The sequence below is a fragment of the Callithrix jacchus genome, chromosome 12 (genome assembly GCF_049354715.1).
Source record: "Callithrix jacchus isolate 240 chromosome 12, calJac240_pri, whole genome shotgun sequence".
NCBI lineage: Eukaryota > Metazoa > Chordata > Mammalia > Primates > Cebidae > Callithrix > Callithrix jacchus.
The window spans coordinates 14,441,507-14,464,005 of NC_133513.1; the positions used below are offsets into that span (position 1 = coordinate 14,441,507).

The following is a 22,499-nucleotide window of genomic DNA, read 5'->3' on the forward strand; positions in this document are numbered from 1 at the left end:
TTCACCCCATTAAACTTGTATCAGATATTTGTTGTCGCTGTTGTTTGAGACCAAGTCTTGCTCTGTTGCCCAGGCTGGATGGCACAATCTCAGCTCACTGCAACCTCTGCCTCTTGGGTTGAAGTGCTTCTCCTGCCTCAGCCTCCCAAGTAGCTGGGATAGCAGGCACGCGCCATGACACTCTACTGATTTTGGTATTTTTAGTAGGGATGGGTTTTCACAATGTTGACCAGGTTGGTCTCAAACTCCTGACCTCAGGTGATCCACCCGCTTCAGCCTTTCAAAGTGCTGGGATTACAGGCATGAGCCACTATGCTCGGCTTTGTTTTACAAACAAAGTTAATATTTTATTTGCTTTTAAAGTACTGTTCTAGGCCAGGCATGGTGGCTCAACGTGGGCAGATCATCTGAGGTTGGGAGTTTGAGACCAGCCTGGCCAATAAGGTGAAACCCCCATCTCTACTAAATATATAAAAGTTAGCTGGGCATGGTGGCATGCACCTGTAATCCCAGCTACTGATGAGGCTGAGGCAGAATTGCTGGAACCTGGGAGGCGGAGGTTGCAGTGAGCCTACATTGCACCACTGCAGTGCAGCCTGAGCAACAGAGTGAGACCCTCTCTCAAAAATAAATAAATAAAATAAAATAAATAGGGTTCTGAAAAGATGGAGCACCCCATCTCTTATTGGATCCTAAATAATTTTGATATTAACCATCATTAAATGTTCTGTTTTCTTAAGATAAAAAGGTTTTGAATAAAATATTGATGAAAATGTATGAAATGATGAAAATTAAGCTACATATTCAAATAAATTTCAAGTACGATGCTGCTTCGATAATGTAAAAGATGTGATAATTTTAAGTGGTATGTTTAACTTTTTTTTTACTTTAACAAAGTGCTACATAGTAAAACTATATAATTCTGATAGTAGAACTGTTGAGTAATTATATATGAAAACTAGTACAAATATGCAAATTCAGATAACAGTGTTTTGGTATTTTTGTTTATTATTTGACTGTCACAGGGATCCAGGTCGTGGTGTGGAGGGGAAAAGCTTAGGTTTTTGGAATCATGCTGCAACACCACTTATAGTTGTGTGACCTTGGGTGCCTTATTTAACTTTGATTAACTTCTTTTTCCTCTGTAAACTGAGCATAATAGTTTGGACTTTAGCCTTATTGTGAGGATTCCATGAGATTAAGTAAATGAACCTTGACATAGCTTTGAGCTTTTACTGTGGTTCTTTAACAGCAGATTAATGCGGAATGTACTTCAGGAGCATCAGACACCAGGGATAGCTGTGGATGCAGGGTGCGATTGATGTTACTTGTTAAATATTTTAATTTTTGCATAGAAATTTTTTCTGTGATCCATTTCCCCACCATCCTCAGATGGTTTAGAGAGAATCCAGAGGGATTGAATTATTAGAAAGTGCAAGATAACTTCAAGTGGGGGTGGGGAACTTGAGGTGACAATTATAGTGAGGCTTCAGCGTGGCTGCAAGACGACTGAGTTGGAAGCTCTGACCTGCGGTCTAATCCAGCCTCCTCTGCTAAGTGTACACTCTTCAGTTGCTTTGCCCTCCACATTCAGTGACATTGAAGGTGTGCAGCAGGATAAAAGGAGTTTCACAGACTGACACAGAGACTAACTTTGGCTCCACCACTTGTCAGCCACATGTCTTTGGGCAGGTTATGTAAACCCTTCAAACCACGGGTTCTGTGGAAATTATAATAGTTACTTTGCATGATTCTTGTGAGGATGAAATGAGATCATGGATATTAAGTTTCCAGCAAAGAGCCTATACTCCACAGTCAGTGCTTGACCAGTGGTAGGTAATTGTTAAAATAGCTGCTTGGCCTCTCTTGCCATGAGCAGTGTGTAAGAATGCTTTGAAATCTTCAAGTTAGTAGCATGTATTTGAAAATACAAGCATGATTCCTTGTTTATGTGTATGAGATGTCAGTTTCTTTTAAAATTCCTGTTAGACCACCATATCTGATGTCAGATAATTGTTCTCTTCCTTACTACTGGATGATTCTTCAAGCAGTAGATTTTGTGGGGAGCAGGGATAGGGTCTCACTCTGTCACTCAGGCTGGAGTGCAGCAGTGCAATCTCAGCTCACTGCAACCTCCGCCTCCTGGGTTCAAGCAATTCTCTTCCCTCAGCTTCCTGAGTAGCTGGGACTACAGGCATGTGCCACCACACCTGGCTGATTTTTTACTGTTTGTAGAGACAGCGTTTTACCATGTTGGCCAGGCTGGTCTCAAGCTCCTGATCTCAGATGAGCCACCACACCCAGCCCAAATAGTAGCTTTTAAGCTAAGTATTTTATTCCATGGTAACTAATCAAGGAGCTACATTTCAGAATCATGTGTAGCCACCTAAACACTCTATTGTCTGATTGCTTATTGCCTTAGTTTCCGGAGGGCAATGTTGGGGCCCTCTTGTTAGCCTCCGAGTCCTGTGTCATGCCTAACACACACTGTAGCATGAGGAAATAAATGTGTTAGGATAGGGAATATGGGGAATTGGCCAAGATGAAATTGTGATCTTCTACCCTTTTTCCTCCTAGATTAAGTACATCACTGTTGTCTTGATAAATGCAGTTTTGCTAGTAAAGTTTAATTTTCCCCTATAGTCTCTTTCCTTATGCAAAAGACAACTCTTAACAAAATACTTAGCCATTTGAGCATGCTGTGCCTCTGACAACCTTTCCTTGGCCGGAAGAAGCCGCAATCATCACCTCCCTCATGAACCTGGCTCTGCCCTCCTTCCTGCCTTATCTCAGCTTCAACGTGAGTCTCTCTGTTGTTTTCTTCCCCCTCCCTCCCCTCCTGTCCCCTCTCCTCCTTTTTTGAGACCGGGTCTCTTCTTTTGATGCAGCTAGAGTGCACTGGCACAACGTCAACTCACTGCAGCCTCCGCCTCCTGGGTTCAAGTGATACTCATGCCTTAGCCTCCCAAATAGCTGGCATTACAAGCATGCACCACCATACCTGGCTAATTTTTATATTTTTTATAGAGACAGGGTTTTGCCATGTTGGCCAGGCTGGTCTCAAACTCCTGGCCTCAAAGTGATCCGCTCATCTCAGCCTCCCAAACTGCTGGGATTATAGGTGTGAGCCACTGCCCTTGGCATGTTTGATGTTTTCTCTGGCTCTCTTTGTAGGGTATTGGGCCTCATTCTCTGTGCTTCCATAGCATCTTGTGTACCTTATTGTATTGTTTTCACAGATAGACTGTAAACTCTTTGAGAGTAGGAACCACGTCTTAGTCACCATTGTGTTGTCAGTGCATAAAGTGGTGGTATCTGTCATTAGTAAGTAAATGTTGAATATTAAATTGCATAAATGATATTCATGGTATTGTGACTTTTTGCATGTGATGGATGTAATGAGTCTCTGGTCTTTTGCTGTGATTTTTAAAATTATGCAGATGTTTCACTAAAAGACAATGTGAAATTTATTTTTTATAATGGTGATTCTAATGATAAGAAGGACCCAGGGTTTCTGATGTGCTGCAAATCCTATTAATGTTATCTTAAATTACTTATTCATTTCAGCGGAAACAGAGGTCTCTTAGATCGATAATGTAACATTGAAAAAATCATTAAATGCCTATTTATATAGCAGCTGATAATGCTTTTTTTGGCTCTGTTACAAACTATTTTTGATTTACATTTAAGGAGTTACTTTTTAACTGACACCTGTTTTTTTTTGTTGTGTATTATCCTAATTAAGATTTTTAAAGCCATTTTTGACTTTTTTTGGAGACTGGGTTTCACTCTGTTGCCCAAGCTGGAGTGTGGTGGCATGATTATAACTCACTGCAGCCTCCTGGGCTCAAGCAATCCTCTTGCCTTAATCCCTTGAGTAGCCTGGACTATATAGGTAGGTACCCAGCACACTCTGCTAATGTTTTCAAAATTTTTTTGTAGACATAGGGCCTCACCATGTTACTCAGCCGGTCTTGAATTCATGGCCTCAAGCCATCCTCTCGCCTTGGGCTCCCAAAGTGCTGAGATTACAGGGGTGAGCCACTGCACGTCACATTTTAGACATTTTGAATATGAAAGTTCTCTTTTATAGGAAACCTTTTTATACTAATTACTAAAACCCTTCTACTGAGTACCATTGGGTTTCTGTTGCTTTTCGTTTGCTGCTGCTGGAAAGTGGGTCCCTGCTGGCTTTGGCTCTTCAGGTGAAGCAGTACATGGCCAGTGTGGGACTTGATGCTATGAAAAAGACCACTTACCTTCACCATTTGAGAATTTTTCTCAAAATAGTCAAGCAGGAAATGATCTTAAATGGTCAAATCTGAATAGCTTATTTATATTTTGGATTTTTATATTTCTAATGTAGTTTTATTAAATTGGGGGAAGAACTCCACAATATTTCAAATGTTGTAGAATTTTCTAGCCATACTCTCAATATTTACACATTGTTTTGAGTGTCTTTAAATGCATTATGGGACACTGTCTCTCTGAATATGATTTTTATAGGAATGGCTTTAGAAAAATAGCTTTTTCACATATTTTGAAAGCTGGAGATTGGAACACACACTGTAAATACCGTAAGAAACTTTTTACAAGCAGAAATTTATAAAGGCACCTTAGAAGAGGCAGGAACTCAGCATTTTGGGTCATAAGAAGTTACCCAATAATTATAAATAAAAGCCCAAATTCAGATAGTTCTGTGAATTCCTGATATCCTACCTTAGAAGCTTTTTCAGGATGATTGTTGGGATGAGGGAGGATACTTGGCTTTGCTTCAGTCTAAATTATTGAGTGCTTATGTTAAATTATATTTTTAAAGCACAGCTTTTGATTATGCTGAATAGATGAATATTAGAATTGTGGAGACAACTCTTTTGAGGTGATTATTGAGCCCTGAATTTGCTAAAAGGCTGCTTATAACTTTGAACTTTACCTGTACTTTTTATTATCCTTTTGATGTTTGTAGTGATAACTGCTTTTTATTTGTGATATTACTCATTTATGTCTCATTTTTCTTTTGTTCATTCCAGCCAGCTGTTAACAATTTTGTTGCTCTCTCCCAAGAACCAGCTTTTGTATTGTTTGCTGTTGTCTATTTTGTTGGTTTCTGGTTTTTTCCTTTTACTTGCTTGGGTATACTTTGCTCCTCTTTTTCCAGTTTCTTGAGCTGGAACCGTATGTTACTGGTTTTTCTTTTACTCTTTTTTCTAAAATTCTTCTTAAAGATTTTAAGCTTGGCTTCCTCAAGGTTGTTCGTAGGTCCACGTATTAATATCTTACTGATACCCAGTGATTGATCAGAGGTCATGCTGAAACACTTTGAGCCAGTAAAGCTTTAGCCCTTTGCCAGCTAAGTTAAGAACAGACTCAACGTTCAAGCAGCTTACAAGTCTGCCCCAGTGTTTACTTTTGTCAACCTTCTGTCCCCTGTGGGCACACAGGCTTTGTGCTCAGCTCGAAAGGTATACGTAGCTAAGACTCTCTGCAAGTCACTGACTTGAACCATTTTCCTTTTCTAATAGAAGCATTTAAAGCTATAAATTATCCTCTTAAGTACTGCTTTAGTTATATGTTAACTGTTAATGTATTTTCAATATCATTAACTTGGAAACATTTTGTGATTTCTTCTTTGATTCTGGATCATTTAGAAATGTGTTGTTTCATTTCCAAATGCTTAGGATTTTCTTAGATTTCTTATTACTAATTTATCATTTCATTCTGTTGTGACTAAAGATTATTTCCGTCCTCTTAAATTTACCGGAATTTCTTTTATAACCTAGCACAAGGTCTATCTTGCTGAATATATACAATGTGTACTTAAAAAGAACATCGATATCAGTTAGTATTATTCATATAGCCTATGTCTTTTTTTGATGTTTCTGTTCATTTTTTTGTTGTTTGTTTGAAACAGAGTCTGGCTCCATAACCCAGGCCAGAGTGCAATGGTATGATCTCGGCTCACTGCAACCTTTAACTCCTGGGCTCAAGCCATCTTCCCACCTCAGCTTCCTGAGTAGCTGGGACTACAGGCACATGCTAGGATGCCTGGCTAATATTTGTATTTTTTTGTGGAGATGGAGTCTCACCATGTTGCCCAGGCTGGTCTTGAACTCTTCAGCTCAAGCAGTCCTCCCACCTGAGCCTCCCAAAGTAGTGGGATTACAGGCATGAACCACTGTGCCCAGTCTTATTCTATATCTTTACTGATTTTTTTAAATTTAGTTGTTATATCAGCTTTTGTGAAGGATTGTTAAAATCACCTATGATTGTAGAATTGTCTATTTACCCTTTTAATCTTGCCAATTTTCATTGGGGCTGTCTTATTAGGATCATACATATTTATGATTGTTTAATGTTTCTAATAAATTGACCTCTTTATAAAATGTCCCTCTTTTGTAATACTATTATTTTTAAGTCTACCTTATCTGATATTATAATCACTTCATCCTCCTTATGTTTTATATTTGCATGGTATATTCTTTTATTTTTGATAGAGTCTCATTCTTTTGCCCAGGCTGGAGTGCAGTGTCATGATCTCAGCTCACTGCAGCCTCCACCTCCCAGGTTCAAGCAGTTCTCCTGCCTCAGCCTCCAGAGCAGTTAAGATTACAGGCATGTGCCACCATGCCCAGCTAATTTTTGTGTTTTTAGTAGAGACAGGGTTTTGCCATGTTGCCCAGGCTGTTCTCTGTCTCCTTATCTCAAGTGACCCACTTGCGTTGGCCTCCCAAAGTGCTGAGATTACAGGTATGACCCACCACACCCAACCAACCTGGTATTTTCCTTCTATTTATTCTAGACCTATCTGTATATATACAGAGTGAGTCTCTTGTAGACAGGGTATAGCTAGGTTTTTTTGTTTGTTTGTTTGTTTTTAAGATGGAATTCTGCTCTTGTTGCCTAGGCTGGAGTGCAGTGGTATAGTTTTTGCTCACTGCAAGCTCCACCTCCCAGGTTCAAGCTTTCCTCCTGCCTCAGCCTCCTGAGTAGTTGGGAATACAGGTTTGCACCACCATGCCCGGCTAACTTTTGTATTTTTGGTAGAAACAGGGTTTCTCCATGTTGGTCAGGCTAGTCTTGAACTCCCAACATCCAGTGATCCACCTGCCTAGGCCTCCCAAAGTGCTGGGATTACAGACATGAGCCACCTTGCCTTGCCAGTTTTGCTTTTTTATCTGTTCTGATAACTCTGACTGAAAGTTATCTGTTCTGATAACTCTGACTAAATTGGAGTATTTAGTCCTACTTAATGTCGTATTGATATGGTTAGGTCTGTCATTTTAAAATTTGCTTTTTGTTTGTTTCCTCTGTGTTTTGTTCTTTTGTTTGCCTCCTTTTTTTTCTGCCTTCTTTTGAATTATTTGAAATTTATAGAAGAATTCCATTTTAATTTCTCTATTGGCTTTTTTATTTTATCTTTTTGCATTCTCTTTGGTGGTTGCTTTACAAATTTCGGTATCCGTAACTTTTCACAGTCTTCTCAGAGTTCATATTGTACCATTTCACATAGAATGTAGAGAACTTAAACCATATTGGTTCATTTATACCCATTCCTTGAAGTGTTTTAGCCTTTAATTGGGCATATGTATTATATTTGCATTCATTATAAAGCCCACAAAGTAGTGTTTTACTTTAAACACTCTATGTATTTTAAGAAATAAGGAGAAAAAATTATTTACTCAGATATTTACCATTTTCAGCATTCCTCATTCATTCCTGAAGATCCAGATTTGTTTTTTGGTATTCTTTTCCTTTAGCCTTGTGAAGTGCCTTCAGTGTTTCTTGTATTCATGGTTTCATTGGCGACTGATTCTCTGATTTTTTCTTTATCTGAAAATGTCTTTATTTTGCCTTTATTCCTGTAGGATATTTTCACTGCATATAGAATTCTGGGGTTTTCTTTCAGCGTTTTGAAGCTGTAGTTCTACTGTCTTCTGGCCTCCATGGCTTGAGATATCTGTCATTTGAATTGTTGTCCTGTATGTAATGTGTTAATTTTCTCTAGTTATTTTCAAGATTTTCTATTTATTATTGGTTTTAACAGTTTGAATATGATGTACATAGGCATAGCTTTCTTTGTAGTCATCCTGTTGGGGTTGGCTGAACTTTTTGATTCTATAAATTTACAGTTTTCACTGGAAGTTTTTAGGCATATTCTCTTGCTTCTCCTCTGAAACTCCAGTTACCCACATGTAGAAGATCTTTCGATGTTTTGGTATTTCCTAATGCTCTGTTCCTTTTTTCTGTGTTCATTTCTTTGTCTTCTTTATATAATATCTATCTGTCCACAGGCTCACTGACTCTTTCCTCTGACATCGTTATTTCTACTATCAAGCCCATCCACTGAATTTTTTATTGCATATATTGTATATTTTATTTTCATTCAGTTTATGTTTTCTGTTTCTCGGTAGAGAGTTTCTATCTTTTATTTCATTTGGAGCCTACATTTCAGTTTTCTTTTCTTTTTTTAAATTTTTTAAATATTTTGAGTTTGTGTATTAGTCTATGTTTCTTTACGTCATTAAACATAGTTACAATAGGTTGTCGAAAGTCCTTGTCTACTGGTGGTGGTGATGCACACCTTTATTCCCAGCAACTAGGGAGGCCATGGTGGGAGAATCACTTGAGCCCAGCTCTAGGCTGTAATGAGCTATAATTGTACCACTCCACTCCAGCCTGAGAGATAGAGCGAGACCCTGTCTCTTAAAAAAGTTAAAAAAAGAAAAGAATAAAAAAAGCCCAGGTGTCTTGGCTAATGCCTATAATCCTAGTACTTTTAAAGGCCAAGGAGGGAAGATTGCTTGAGCTCAGGAGTTCAAAAACAGTCTGGGCAACATAGTGAGACCCTGTCTCTACTAAAAATAAACAAAATTAGTCAGGCATGGTGGTAGCATGTTCCTGTAGTCCCAGCTACTTAGGAGGCTGAGGGAGAGGATCTCCCGAGCTCGGGAGTTCAAGGTTGCATTGAACCAAGACCATGCTACTGCACTCCAGCCTGGGTGACAGAGGAAGACCCTGTCTCAAAAAAAAGTCATTGTCTAATAATTTCAACATCTGCGTTATCTGAGTGTTGTTGACAATTATTGTTGGGATGGTTTCCCTTAAGAATGAGTCATGTTTTCCCGGTTCTTTGTATGTTGAATGATATGGGATGGTTTCCTGGACATTGTGAGTGTTCTTGTGTGGAGATTTTGGATTTAGTTACATTCCTCAGAAGAGTGTTGATATTTTTATTTTAATTTCAGCAGGTAATTGGCCTGGTGTGGTGGCTCACACCTGTAATCCCAGCACTTTGGGATGCCGATGTGGGTGGATACTTGAGGTCAGGAGTTCTAGACTAGGCCGGCCAACATGGTGGAATTCCATGTCTACTAAAAAATGCAAAAATTAGCTGGGCATGGTGGCATGTACCTGTAATCCCAGCTACTTGGAGGCTGATGCAGGAGAATCACTTGAACTCAGGAGGTGGAGGTTACAGTGAGCCGAGATCGTGCCACTGCACTCCAGCCTGGGTGACAGTGAGACTCCATCTCAAAAAATAAATAAATAAAAATTGTAAAAAAGGAAAAATAATTTTGGCAGGTAATTAACTTCGTTAGACTCAAACTGCACACTTTTTCATGGCTGCGGTGGGTTGTGGCTGAGATCTTAGCTTAGATTGCTCTCAGTTTTCCATGTGCATGGTTTGGGGTCAACCAGAGACTTGGGCTGGGTCTGTACACCAATATGAGGTTCTTCTTCTCTGGCTTCCTGTCTTCCAGAATTCCTTCCTCACTCTGTTGCCCTTATTTGCCCCCAAGCTTCTTCCCTAAGGACTTCCTTATCTTTGATTTTAAAAAAAATTATTTAATTTTAGGACAAACCCTGCATGTAACATTAGAAACCTGTGCTTTTTTTTTTTTTTAAGATGACGTTTTGCCCTAATGCCCAGACTAGTCTCAAACCATGAGATCAAGCAATTCACCTGCGTCAGCCTCCCAAAGTACTAGGATTACAGGTATGAGCCACTGTGTTTGGCTGAAATCTGGGCTTTTGAATTGTTACTCTTACAGCACCTATTTTTTTTGTTTGTTTGTTTGAGGCCGAGTCTTGCTCTGTCACCCAGGCTAGAGTGCAGTGGCGTGTTCACAGTTTACTGAATGAAGCCTTGACCTCCTGGGCTCAAGCAGTCCTCTTGCCTCAGCCTCCTGAGCAGCTGGCAATACCACACCCAGCTAATTTTTAAATTTTATTTAGAAATGAGGTTTTGCCATGTTGCCCAGGCTGGTCTTCAGTTCCTGGGCTGAAGCCATCTGTCTGCCTCAACCTCCAGCGACCTACCCAGCCTCAGCCTCCTACAATGTTGGAATTACCGGTGTGAGCCACTGTGCCTGGCTGGCACTTGTTTTGTGATCTAGACTTCCATTTCACAAACCATGCTTAACTACCTCCTTCCATTTATTTAATAACATTTTCAGAAAATATAATGTAAATGCATCCAAAAGCATGCCTTTAAAAGTGACTCATTTCTTTTCAGATACATATATGTATTGTATCTGAAATACAATGTATTGATACATTATATATTGATAGACCATCCAGTGATAGTAGTATCTTAGCTTCTACTTTTGGTGCCTTTTGTAGTTGGCTAGTATGTTACTGATTTATTTATTCTTCAAAGAAGAAATGCACAAAATATTCAAGAAACAACCAAAAAGTGAATATTTTTCCCATGCATGTTAATTTTCCTAATCTTAAACTCTGCATAGAATTGTTTTTCAATAGTGATCTTGAATTCTAAATGTGGCCGTAGATAAATGAGTCAAACTATTGCATGACTTTTAAAAATAAGATTTCTGTTAAATAAGCTTATTTTGGAGGTGGATATATGATTTTTAGGCTGTAAGCACAGGATCCTGGAAAGCATGTTCAGTTGTCCCTTGGTATCCATGGGGGATTGATTCCAGTACTCCCTGTAGACTTCAAAATCTGGGCATGCTCAAGGCCTGATAGAAAATGCTCTAATATTTGCATGTATCCTGTACATACCCTCCTGTATACTTAAAAACATCACTAGATTACTTACATGCCTAATACAATGCAAATGCTATGTAAGTAGTTGTTATATTGTATAGGAAATAATGACAAGAAAAAAGTCTATGTGTCAGTACAGATGTAGTTTTTTCCTTAAATATTTTCCATCTGTGTTGGTTAAATCCACAGATGTGGCACCCACTGTTATAAAGGGCTGACAGAATTTTTTTATATACAAGCAAGATTTTACAACAATGGCTTATGAAGTACTTCCGTTTGCTATAGGAAAATCATTATTAGTAAAACATGTGAATGAATGTTTTATATCGATATTTTCTGACTTGACAACTTGTAAGAGCAACTGATTTGTCTTTCTCTAAATCACCTAAGTCACCAAAAGCACCATGGAAATGTTTAATAATACTGACTGAGAATCTTCTTGTTTTCTGATTTCCCCTGATGTGTTCAATTTGGAGAATTAGCTGTCTTATGTATCTCTGCTATGAAATTTTACAGATTTAAGAGTTTGGCAATGACTTGGACTCTCCTTAATTAGCATTCTTTAAGGCATTAGCTGGTATGAGAATAGAGCAAAAAGCTTCCTGACTGCCAGAAAAGGATTCCCAAGCCCTTGATATAATGACAGCATTGAAGCTGCTGTTGTGTCCTGTGGCAGTTAGAATGCAGCCAGGAGAAAGGCAGAACTTGTGTTCTGGAGACTGAAGTTTCATGTTCTGTTACATTGTTTCTTATCTATATTATTAGCACTTCCTTTTTGTGTTTTAGGGCAGTGGTCCTTGGCACCAGGGACTGGTTTTGTGAAAGACAATTTTTCCACAGAGCTGGGGGTAATGGAGGTGACGAATGGTTTTGGGATGATTCAAGCACGTTACCTTTATTGTGTGCTTTATTTTGGTTATTATTACATTGTAATATATAATGAAATAATTATATAACTCACCATAATGTAGAATCAGTGGGAGCCCTGACCTTGTTTTCCAACAGTCTTGTTTTCTGAGACAGTCCCATCTCAGGGTGATGGGAAACAGTGACAGATCATCAGGTATTAGATTCTGTGATTGTACAACCTAGATTCCTCACATGTGCAGTTTACAATAGGGCTTACACTCATATGGGAATCTAATGCTGCCACCAGTCTGACAGGAGCTCAGGTGGTAATGTGAGTGATGGGGAGTGGCTGTAAGAACAGATGAAGCTTCACTAGCTCACCTGCTGCTCATCTCCTGCTGTGCAGCCAGGTTCCTAACATGCCAGGGAACATAGACCAGTACAGATTGGGGACTTCTGTTTTAGGGCCTATGTTAGCTGGACCTAAGAATGTTTACTTTATGATGTTCTATCAGATTATTGAGTAAATTTCTCTAATTTAATTGCTGTGTCACTTGTGAAAAATTACTTTCATTGTGCTCTCACACCCTTCAAAAATTTGAAGTAAATCAAGCTTAGTGAAAATGTGAAAAAAGGCTGGGTGCAGTGGCTCACACGTGTAATCCCAGCACTTTGGGAGACTGAGGCATGCAGATCACTTGATGCCAGGAGTTTGAGACTAGCCTGGCCAACATGGCGAAACTCTGTCTCTACTAACAATACAAAAATTAGATGGGCGTGGTGGTGTGTGTCTATAGTCCCAGCTACTCGGGAGGCTGAGGCAGGAAAATTGCTTGAACCTGGTGGGCAGAGGTTGTAGTGAGCTGAAGTCATGCTACTGCACTCCAGTCTGGGCGATAGAATGAGACTCTGTCTCAAAAAAAAGTGAAAAATTATTTGAAAAAATAAAGAAGAAAACAATTCAGCCATGATCTTACAACCTAGTAATGAAGTAAAATTTTAGTATTTCCTATCTGTTGCTTTACTCTGTCTAGATTTTTTCTATTATTTCCCCTTTATTTTTAGTTGACACATGATAATGTACGTATTTGTGGGATTCAGAGTGACATTTCAATACATGTATACAATATGTACTGATCAAATCGTTAGCATATCCATCATCTCAAACATGTATTATATTTTTGTGTTGTGAACATTCAAAATCTTCTTTTCTAACTTTTTGAAAATATGCAATATAATTAACCACACTCACCCTCCCGTGCTGCCAGAACATCAGAACACATTTCTGTTACCTCACTGTAATTTTATAGCCATTAACCAACTTCTCTCCATCCTCCCCTTCCCTCTATCTTTCCCCAACTGTAATACCCACAGTTACACTCTCTACTTCCTTGAGCTCAAAACTTTTCAGCTCCCACATACGAATCAGAACATGCATTTGCCTTTCTATGCCTGCCGTATTTTGCTTAACATAATGTCCTCTGGGCTCATCCATATTGCCATAAATGATAAAATTTCATTCTTTTTTGTGGCAGAATAGTATTACATTGTATAATATATATTACATTTTCTTTATACATTCATCTGTTGATGAACATTTAGGTCTGTTCCTTATCTAAGCTATTTTGAATAGTGCTGCAGTAAACATGGGGGTTCAGGGTATTCCTTTGACTTTCCTTTGGATTGCTGAATTGTGTGGTCGTTCTAATTCTCATTTTTTGAGGAACTTCCACACTGTCTTTCATAGTAGCCATACTAATTTTCCATCCCACCAACAGTGTGTAAGAGTTTCCATTTCTCTGCATCATTGCCAATATTTGTTATGTTTTGTCTTTTTTATGATAGCCATTCTGACTGGGTTGAGATGGCATCTCATTGTGGTTTTGATTCACATTTCCCTGATCATTAGTGATGTTGAACATTTGTTCATGTTTGTTATCATTTGTATAACTTCTTTTTTTTTTTTTTTTGAGGCAGCGTTTCGCTCTTGTTACCCAGGCTGGAGTGCAATGGCGCAATCTCGGCTCGCCGCAACCTCCGCCTCCTGGGTTCAGGCAATTCTCCTGCCTCAGCCTCCCGAGTAGCTGGGATTACAGGCATGCACCACCATGCCCAGCTAACTTTTTGTATTTTTAGTAGAGATGGAGTTTCACCATGTTGACCAGGATGGTCTTGATCTGTTGACCTCGTGATCCACCCGCCTCGGCCTCCCAAAGTGCTTGGATTACAGGCGTGAGCCACCGTGCCCGGCCATTTGTATATCTTCTTTTGAGAAATGCCTTTTCCATTTCTTTGCCTACTTTTTAATTGGATAATTTGGGTTCTTTGCCATTGAATTGAGTTCTTGTATATTCTAAATAATAGTCCCTTGTTGGATAGTTTGCCAATATTTTCTCCCATTCATCAGATTATTTTTCATTCTGTTGATTGTTTCTTTTGCTGTGCAGAAGCATTTCAGTTTAATATAGTCCATTTGTCTATTTTTTGTTGTTATTGCCTGTGCTTTGAAGTCTTAGCTGTAAAATCTTTGCCTGGACCAATGTCCTTTAGCATTTGTCTAATGTTTTCTTCTAGTAGCTTTATAGTTTTGAGTCTGTGCATAACATTTTTAATACTAATTGGGCTGAGACTTAAATCCTTTTTTGGATCTGCTTTTTTTTTTATGCTGAAAAGATATACCTATATTTAGCATTAGCCAGCTGGACCCAGTTTAGATGATCCTAATTTTGTTGGCAACATCCAGAGCATCGTAATCAGGAGCCAGTCGAACATATGCCTTCTTCTCTCCATCAGGCTGAATCAGGGTGTTGGCCACATCAGTCATTAGAGCTTCTTCACAGCCTGCTTGATCTGATGCTTGTTGGCTTTAACATCCAATCCACAATGAACACAAGTGTGTTGTCCTCTATCTTCTTTGTGTCAGACTCAGTGGTAAGCAGAAACTTGATGATGACATAGTGGTCAAGCTTGTTTCTCCTGGGGGCGCTCTTTCAAGGAAATTTGAGCTGTCTCCAGAGTCATACTGTCTTGGGCCTCTGGAAGGTGGGTGATAGGCGGGTCTTCTTTTTTTTGTGGCTGTGGACTCCTTTCAACACTGCCTTCTTGGCCTTCACCTTGTCTTTGGCTTTACGAGAGGCAGGAGCTTCCTTCTTCACTTTCAGTGCCATCTTGTAAAAAGAGCAGATCTGCTTTTTAAATTAACATCATGTCATGAGCATTTCACATGCCATTTATTTTTACTATTAGAAAATCTAAAACTATATAGAAGATGAAAAAGTTATCTAGTACTCCTCTCTTTATTAACAAAGAGAATTGCAGATTAATATTTGAGATTTACCTTTTGATTATGTATATAGTATTTAAGTATATAGTACATCTGCAGTATCAAGATTGAACAGCACACTTTAGAAAGTGGGTACCACTGTGCCTTATTTAGTGCCACAGTCATAATTCACTGTCAGGAAATATTTTAGGACTCTGGTGATAATAGGAAATACTAAGCAGTGGGATTCATCTGCCAGTTTGCTCTTAGACCACTGAGAAACTAAGTATAAGGAAACGTGCCTCTCTGATCCTTGTTTCTGAGGCTTGTAATGTTTTCTTGTTTTTGTGAGTAGATATAATGAAGTGGTTGATTAATATTAGCTGTGCTAGTCTTTATGTGTTGATATTGTTTTCTCATACATGATTTGTATTCTCTACAACCTCATAGTCTTAAAAATGAAATCTGATCTTAGCAAATTTGAAATATAAGTGATGAAATGTTTTTGGAGGACTTTGTTATATAAACGGCTAATCCAGAATATAATATTATTTCATAACTGAAAATGTTACCAATAAATCTCTTAGGGTGATGGAATTATAGATGGATTTCATGTTCTTATGTTTTCTTCTATTTTCTGATTTTTCCATAGTGAATAGGTATTACATGTGTAATACAGTTTCTAAATATAAGACTAAAAAAGCGTTACTTGCTTTTTTTAAACAAATAAGTAAAGGAACACAGCAAAGGGAAACATCTTGCTTTTACAATTCTTAGTATGGCTAGCAGAGTACAGTAGTCCCTCTTCATCCATGAAGGATACATTCCCAGACTCCAAGTGGATGCCTGAAGCTGCAGATGGTATGAAACCCTATATGTACTTTGTCTCTTCTATACATATGTACCTATGGTAAAGTTAAATTGATAAATTAGGCACAGGAAGAGATTAACAATAATAACCAACAATAAAACAGGCAGTTATAACAATAGTCTTAATAAAAGCTATGTGTACGTGCTCTCTCGCTTTTTCTCAAAATGTCTTATACTCTATTCCAGGAAACTGAAACTTTGGAAAACAAAATCATAGATAAGGGGGAACTACTGTAGCCCTTTTTTGTTGCTGACTGTAATAATTTTATGGCATCTTTTTTTCTAATCATGAAATTTATAGCATTAGTTTCTCTGAATTTTTCATCAACTTTTTGGTTTAAATCTGCTATTCTGAAAAAGAATCGATTAAACATTTTTTATTTGTGATGTTTATTGTTAATATCTACACCATTGAGTGTTTCTACAACCTGTCTTTTCTTAGAAAAGATTTAATTTGTGTATCCTGGAAAGAAGCCCAAACATCATTTTAATAGCAGAGTGATTGTCACTTCATTTTGTTTAGCAAAAACACCGGCAAATGCTAGACCACCGGAGTGTTAAGTAACTTAAAATTGATGGCAGTGGTGACCTGAGTACTTCAGACCAGGGTTTTACCCACATTAATGCATCTAGGTTAAAGAGTGCTTTCAGGTGGTAAGATTATAAAAAGTAAACATGACTTAAAGTAGTTATTTAGTAATGAAGCTCTATATTATGCAGTCCAGCTATTAATAGTAGGAATGCTTTTCATCCTTTCTGCATGTGAAATGAAGCAATGTGGGGAACTTCACAGAAACTTGTTTTCAAATTGCATCAGAGGCCAAGGAGTAGCAGCTACTACTGCTGTGCAAAGAAACAGAGAAAGACACTATCATATATAAAAAAAAAAAAGAAAATGAGATTTTTTTTTCCCCTTTAAATCCTTTTTTGATATTATGTAGATAATTTAGAGAGAAGAGAAACAAATTATTATAGCATATTATGTACTGGGGAAATGAGTTCATTATAGAATATCACTAATCTAAATAATTGTCTATTAATGCCCCAAATAAGTTTGAATCACTTTGCAGTATGAGCAAGGTTGCATTTAGGTGTGTACTTTTGTAATTATATTTTAAGATAGAGGGTAAGCCTCTTATTTCTTATTGATTTATCCTTGTATATTCTAGATGCCATATGTTTCTATGTCCAGTGTTCTTTATAGTAACAAAAGAATAATTAAGAAGGTATTTTGCAAGATTTTGAAAACAATGGCTTTCATTTGAAACTTGCAATGTTATTCTTTGCATTATTTGCCCTTTTTTTGTGGGGGGTTGGGGGGCAACAGGAGTAACCCTGTTGCCCAGACTGTAGAGTACAGTGGTGCATTCTTGGCTCACAGCAGCCTTGACCTACCTGGCTCAGATTGCCGGAGTTCAGTCAGGGTGATGGGAAAGATTTTAGTGGGAATATTATGAAGAAAGTTACAGGAAGTAGTCACCTTTTTGGAAGGCTGGGAGGTGTTTGCATAGCTTCAGTAAAAGTTTTGGCTGAAGGCAGCCTAATCCCCTTTACCTTAAGTTGATAGCAGAAAAGTAAATAACATAGATATGTAGAGAAGTTTATCTGAATAACTTGTTTACTGATGTAGTCCTAAAACTAACCTTTAATCATTCACAGGACAGGCACGATGACTCACACCTGTAATCCCAACACTTTGGGAGGCCAGGGCAGGTGGATCACAAGGTCAGGAGTTCAAAACCAGCCTGACCAACATGGTGAAACCCCATCTCTACTAAAAATATAAAAATTAGCTGGGCATGGTGGCACATGCCTGTAATCCCAGCTACTCGGGAGGCTGAGGCAGGAAAATCACTTGAACCTGGTAGGCAGAGGTTGCAGTGAGTTGAGATCGTGCCACTGCACTCCAGCCTGGGCAACAGAGAGACTCTGGGCTCAAAACAAAAACAAAACAAAAAACATTTACAGGCAGGATGGCTCTCAGTGGGAGGGCAACCAGGTTAATTACCTTCTAGTAGTGTTGACTCAAAGCCTTTGTCATTTAATGTGTGCTGAATAAATGCCAGCAAGGCTAGCTAGTCAGGGCTGCTGGGGCTGCTATAACTCTTTCGGTCAGCTGCCTTGTCCCCTGGTCCACTTACTGAATATTGGTGTCTGAGTATATTACTCGTCCATTGTGCAGCTGTGGTCTGCAGGACAGACCCCAGCATCAGATGATCCTCCCACCTCAGTCTCCTGAGTAGGTGGAGCACACCACCATGCCTAATTTTTTGTATTTTTAGGAGAGGTGGAGTTTCACCATGTTGCCCAGGCTGGTCTCAAACACCTGGACACAAGCAGTCTGCCTGCCTTGGCCTCCCAAAGTGCTGGGATTACAGGCATGAGCCACCATACCTGGCCAGCATTTGTCTTTGTACTGTTGAGGGACTGAGGGACTGAATGTAGATGTGAAAGATGAAATAATCAGCTCTGCATTCAAGAAATCAGTGTCTTGTGTTGCAGACAGGTGTGTAGAAAACCAGTGCATCAGTGTCCACTGAGTGTTGTGATAAAGGGAAGTTGCTGGGAAGAGAGAACTGACTCAAACTGGCAGGAAGATGCAGAAGAGCGTCGGCAGGGAAGGCTTTTGGAGGAGGTGATGGTGATGCCTGTGCTTGTCCTCCAGTAATGAGTTGGAGTTGCCTAGTAGAGGAAGGCTGAGAAACCTGTGGTGGACTGTGGGACCAGCATGTCCTTTGGCATGACTGAAACAGAGGGCATATGGAGTTGAGCAGCTCTGGGGGAGGGAGGGAGCTAGAATGTGGAAACACAGGTTTTGATTTGTTAAAAATCAGTGTTTGAATCTTGTCCCTTGTGTAAACTTTGCTGCCATGTTGATGGGAGGTATTTATTTATTCTTGGGTAAAGCAAGTTTTATATTTTAACTTAATTTTATTTTTTGAGACAGGATCTTACTCTGACAGGGTCAAGCTGGAGTACAGTGGTACAAACATAGCTCATTTCAGCCTTGAGCTCTTGGGCTCAAGCAACCCTCCTGCCTTAGCCTCCAAAGGAGCTGGGACTATAGGCACATGCAACAACACTTGCCTTTTTTTCTTTTCTTTTTTTTTAAGAAATGGGATCTTGCTGTGTTGGCCAGGTTGAACACAAGTTTTAAAATATTACATCTAACCAGTTTTCATTGAGCAGTCTGGGGCTTTTGAAGGAATTTCTAAGTATTGAGTATGAAGTTTGTCCACCGGATAGGGAACTGCCCTTAGAAAGCCTGGTTGTTATCCAGGGGCACCCTGATGGCATGCTTTCCCATGCACATAGGGTGTCATGGTAGCACAAAGTCAAAAACAGATGAAATTGATGGACATACCAAACAGTTTCTATGTATTTTTAAGCATGTAGTGGGTTAGTCTTTGCATATACTCTAGATCAGAGCTTTTTCTAAGGGGCTGAGGCCAAATTGAATTTATCTGGGAATGTGCCACATCTATAAATGCTATATAGGGTAATAAATTGGCCTTTGGCTTCAAAGAATCAGTGACAGTGCACTTTAGTTCCTAATTTAGAGTTCCTGAAAATTATCCCTTGATAAACAATATTGCAAAAAAGGAAACCCTGTTAGATGGATTCATCTTTTTTGTTTTTTTTGAGATGGGGTCTCACATTGTCACTCAGACTGGAGTGCAGAGGTGTGATCTTGCCTCACTGCAAACTCCACCTACCGAGTAGCTGGGACTACAGGCGTGGACCACCATGCCCTGCTAATTTTTGTATTTTTGGTAGAGATGGGGTTTCCTGTTTTGGCCAAGCCGGTGTCAAATTCCTGGCCTCAAGGAGGAGTTATCCATCTGTCTAAGCCTCCCAAAGTGCTGGGATTACAGGCATGAGACACCGCGCCTAGCCCATCTTTTGACAAATGTAAGCTGTTTCCACAGATGATGTGGGAGCGGGTCAAGGTGGGGAATGGACTGACTGAATGAATGAAGAACAATTGAAGGAATGAACGAATGAATACAAATAACAAGTGTTTTTGTTCTTTCTTCAAGAAAAACAAGTGTGTTTCTTCAGAGGAAGAGGCAGTGTCCGTGTGTTCCACCCAGTAGACCTGGCTTCTTGACATGGGGACTGTGTCTTAGTCATTATTCTACATCCTTGGCATATGGGATGGTGCTGGCACAGAGTAGGAGAGGGCTGAGGAGAGGCCCTGGTACAGTCCTTGGGAAGGGGCCAATTCTGAGATAGCTGAGAAGAGAGAGGAGCATGGCACCCCATAGAGTAATGAACAAAAGTGAAAGTTTACAACAGTGTTTCCAAACCAGGGGTTGTACTCCCTCAGTGGGTTGTGAAATCATTTGAGTGAGTGGTGACCATCTTTTTTTCTAAAATGGAAGAAGTTAGAAAATGTCAGTATGTCTTATATAATAAAGAGAGATTTTTGTTGTTGTTGTTGCTCATTTGTCTTGTTTTGTTTTGGTTTTTGAGATGGCGTTTCACCCTTTCTGCCCAGACTAGAGTACAATGGTGCGATTCTCAGCTCACCACAACCTCTGCCTCCTGGGTTCAAGCGATTCTCCTGCCTCAGCCTCCCGAGTAGCTGGTACTACAAGGACGCACCACATGCATGGCTAATTTTTGTTTTTGTTTTTTAATAGAGACAGGGTTTCACCATCTTGGCCAGACTCGAACTCTTGACCTCAAATGATCCACCTGCTTCGGCCTCCCAAAGTGCTGGGATTACAGATGTGAGCCACCACGCCCAGTGTTGTTATTTTTTTTTAATGTAAACTTTTTTTCAGGGTTAGTTCTGTTATGTAAAGGTGTACATGTGTGTACTGGGTTATAATACACATGGATTTCTTGTTCTAGGTTATGGTCAAAAAAGTTTGAACTCAGGCAGTTCAGGAGAAACAAAGTCCTCATGTAAAGAAGAATTACTCTCTTTTCTAGGTGTGCAAAGCACTGTGGCAGGTGTTGGTGGGGTTGACAGAAACAGAGGAAACTGACAGAACTGCCTTCTCAGGTGCTGCCTCTCTCTAGAGCAGCCTGGGGTTCAGGATTCCTATGGACAGCATCGAGCAGAAACGCTCCTTCCTTCACCCTGTGTTCTCCACGGGCCCAGAGGAGACTTCTGTGCTGCTCACCAAGAGAAGGATGTTGTGGTTAAAGCACAGCTCCTCTCTCTATCTACCTTGCTTGGCTCTCTTTCAGGGAGCAGTATAAATAGCTTAGCTGATGAGCAGAATCAGGAAGAATCTTGACATCCAAGGGCCATTTGATGAGTGGATGGGGCCACTGCATTGAAGAAGACAGGCCTGGAAACCAGCTGCTGGGGTGTTTTCTGGCAGCTGAGAGTAAGAAATCATTTAGAAGCCCCTTGCAGCTGTCACGATGAGGTCTTGCGGTCTGGATTTCTGTAGGGATGGCATCACCTATAGGAGGAAGCCTCATTTGAACCTCAGGCCCAAGATCCATCTCCAGTACAATCTACCAAGGAGTCCCTTGCTTGAGGGGAACGTGAAGCGGGTGCCAAGTCCTCATGGGCTCCGTAAGAGGATGATAGTCCTCATTAGAACCATCAGAGGACAGTATTTCCTATGTATCAACAAGTACCAGGGGGAGATACGGTTGGGCCAGTATCTGATATTTTATTGCTACACCATCAGATTTGGACTTTGGAAACAGCAGAGAACCTTTTTGCACACCGAGGGGGATGCATGTGACTGTGATGACACGTTAAGGAATTTCTTTCATAGGTTGCAGTGGGCTCCAGTGTGAGAGGGCTGAGAAGCTGGGAGTGATTGCAGTGTGCCCAGAAGTGGAGCGGTAGTCAGTAGTGACCTACAGTTAAAGATTTTTTCTATTCCGCGACTGATCTGTCAGGGTGTTTAATTGCTACTGATGTTGTTCGGATTTTGTGGAAACTAGATATTCCACTTTGCCACCCATCTGGGTTATAAAACTTGAAAGGCTTCAGATATGACTTTAGTCTTAATTCCTTTTCACCAACCAGAAGATGGTGCTGTCGTCCTGGCAACCAATCTGCCTTTCCAACTCCAAGTCAAACTTACTGAAATGCTTATCCATGCTAAGTAATGTGTACAGACTTAGCTTTCGGATTCAACAATGTACCTCCCGTTCAGTGGTGGGGAAGCCTTCAGAGTCCAGAGCTGCAGAAGCCTGACACAGGGGCCTTGGTTAGGTACTTACTCAGGGCTACCTTTGCACTCAGGATGAAGTGACACACTTGTAGGAGTCAGAGTGAAGATGTCTGCTTAAGTGTTGCTTGATTTGTGGCCAGCCTTCCATGAAACAGTTAAAGAATTAGGAATAGAGATAAGTCTCTGTAAAGAGAAAACATTTTTTTCCCTCTTTTCTTGGGGGGAAATATCTGTACCTAGAGGAAAACTCAGGAATCCAGTTTATAAGAAATGCTTATAAAGTAAGCATTAATAATTAAGTAATTAATTGAATACTCAACTAGTTGAAGTACCCAAACAATCTCTCAATTTAT

At 39.7% G+C, this 22,499-nt stretch overlaps 1 protein-coding gene across 3 annotated transcripts in view; it reads left to right on the forward strand.

Annotated features, from left to right (window-relative positions):
* PARN (poly(A)-specific ribonuclease) overlaps window positions 1-22,499 on the forward strand; it is a 199,287-nt gene that overhangs the window by 77,179 nt on the left and 99,609 nt on the right. The gene's annotated exons all lie outside the window — the stretch shown is intronic.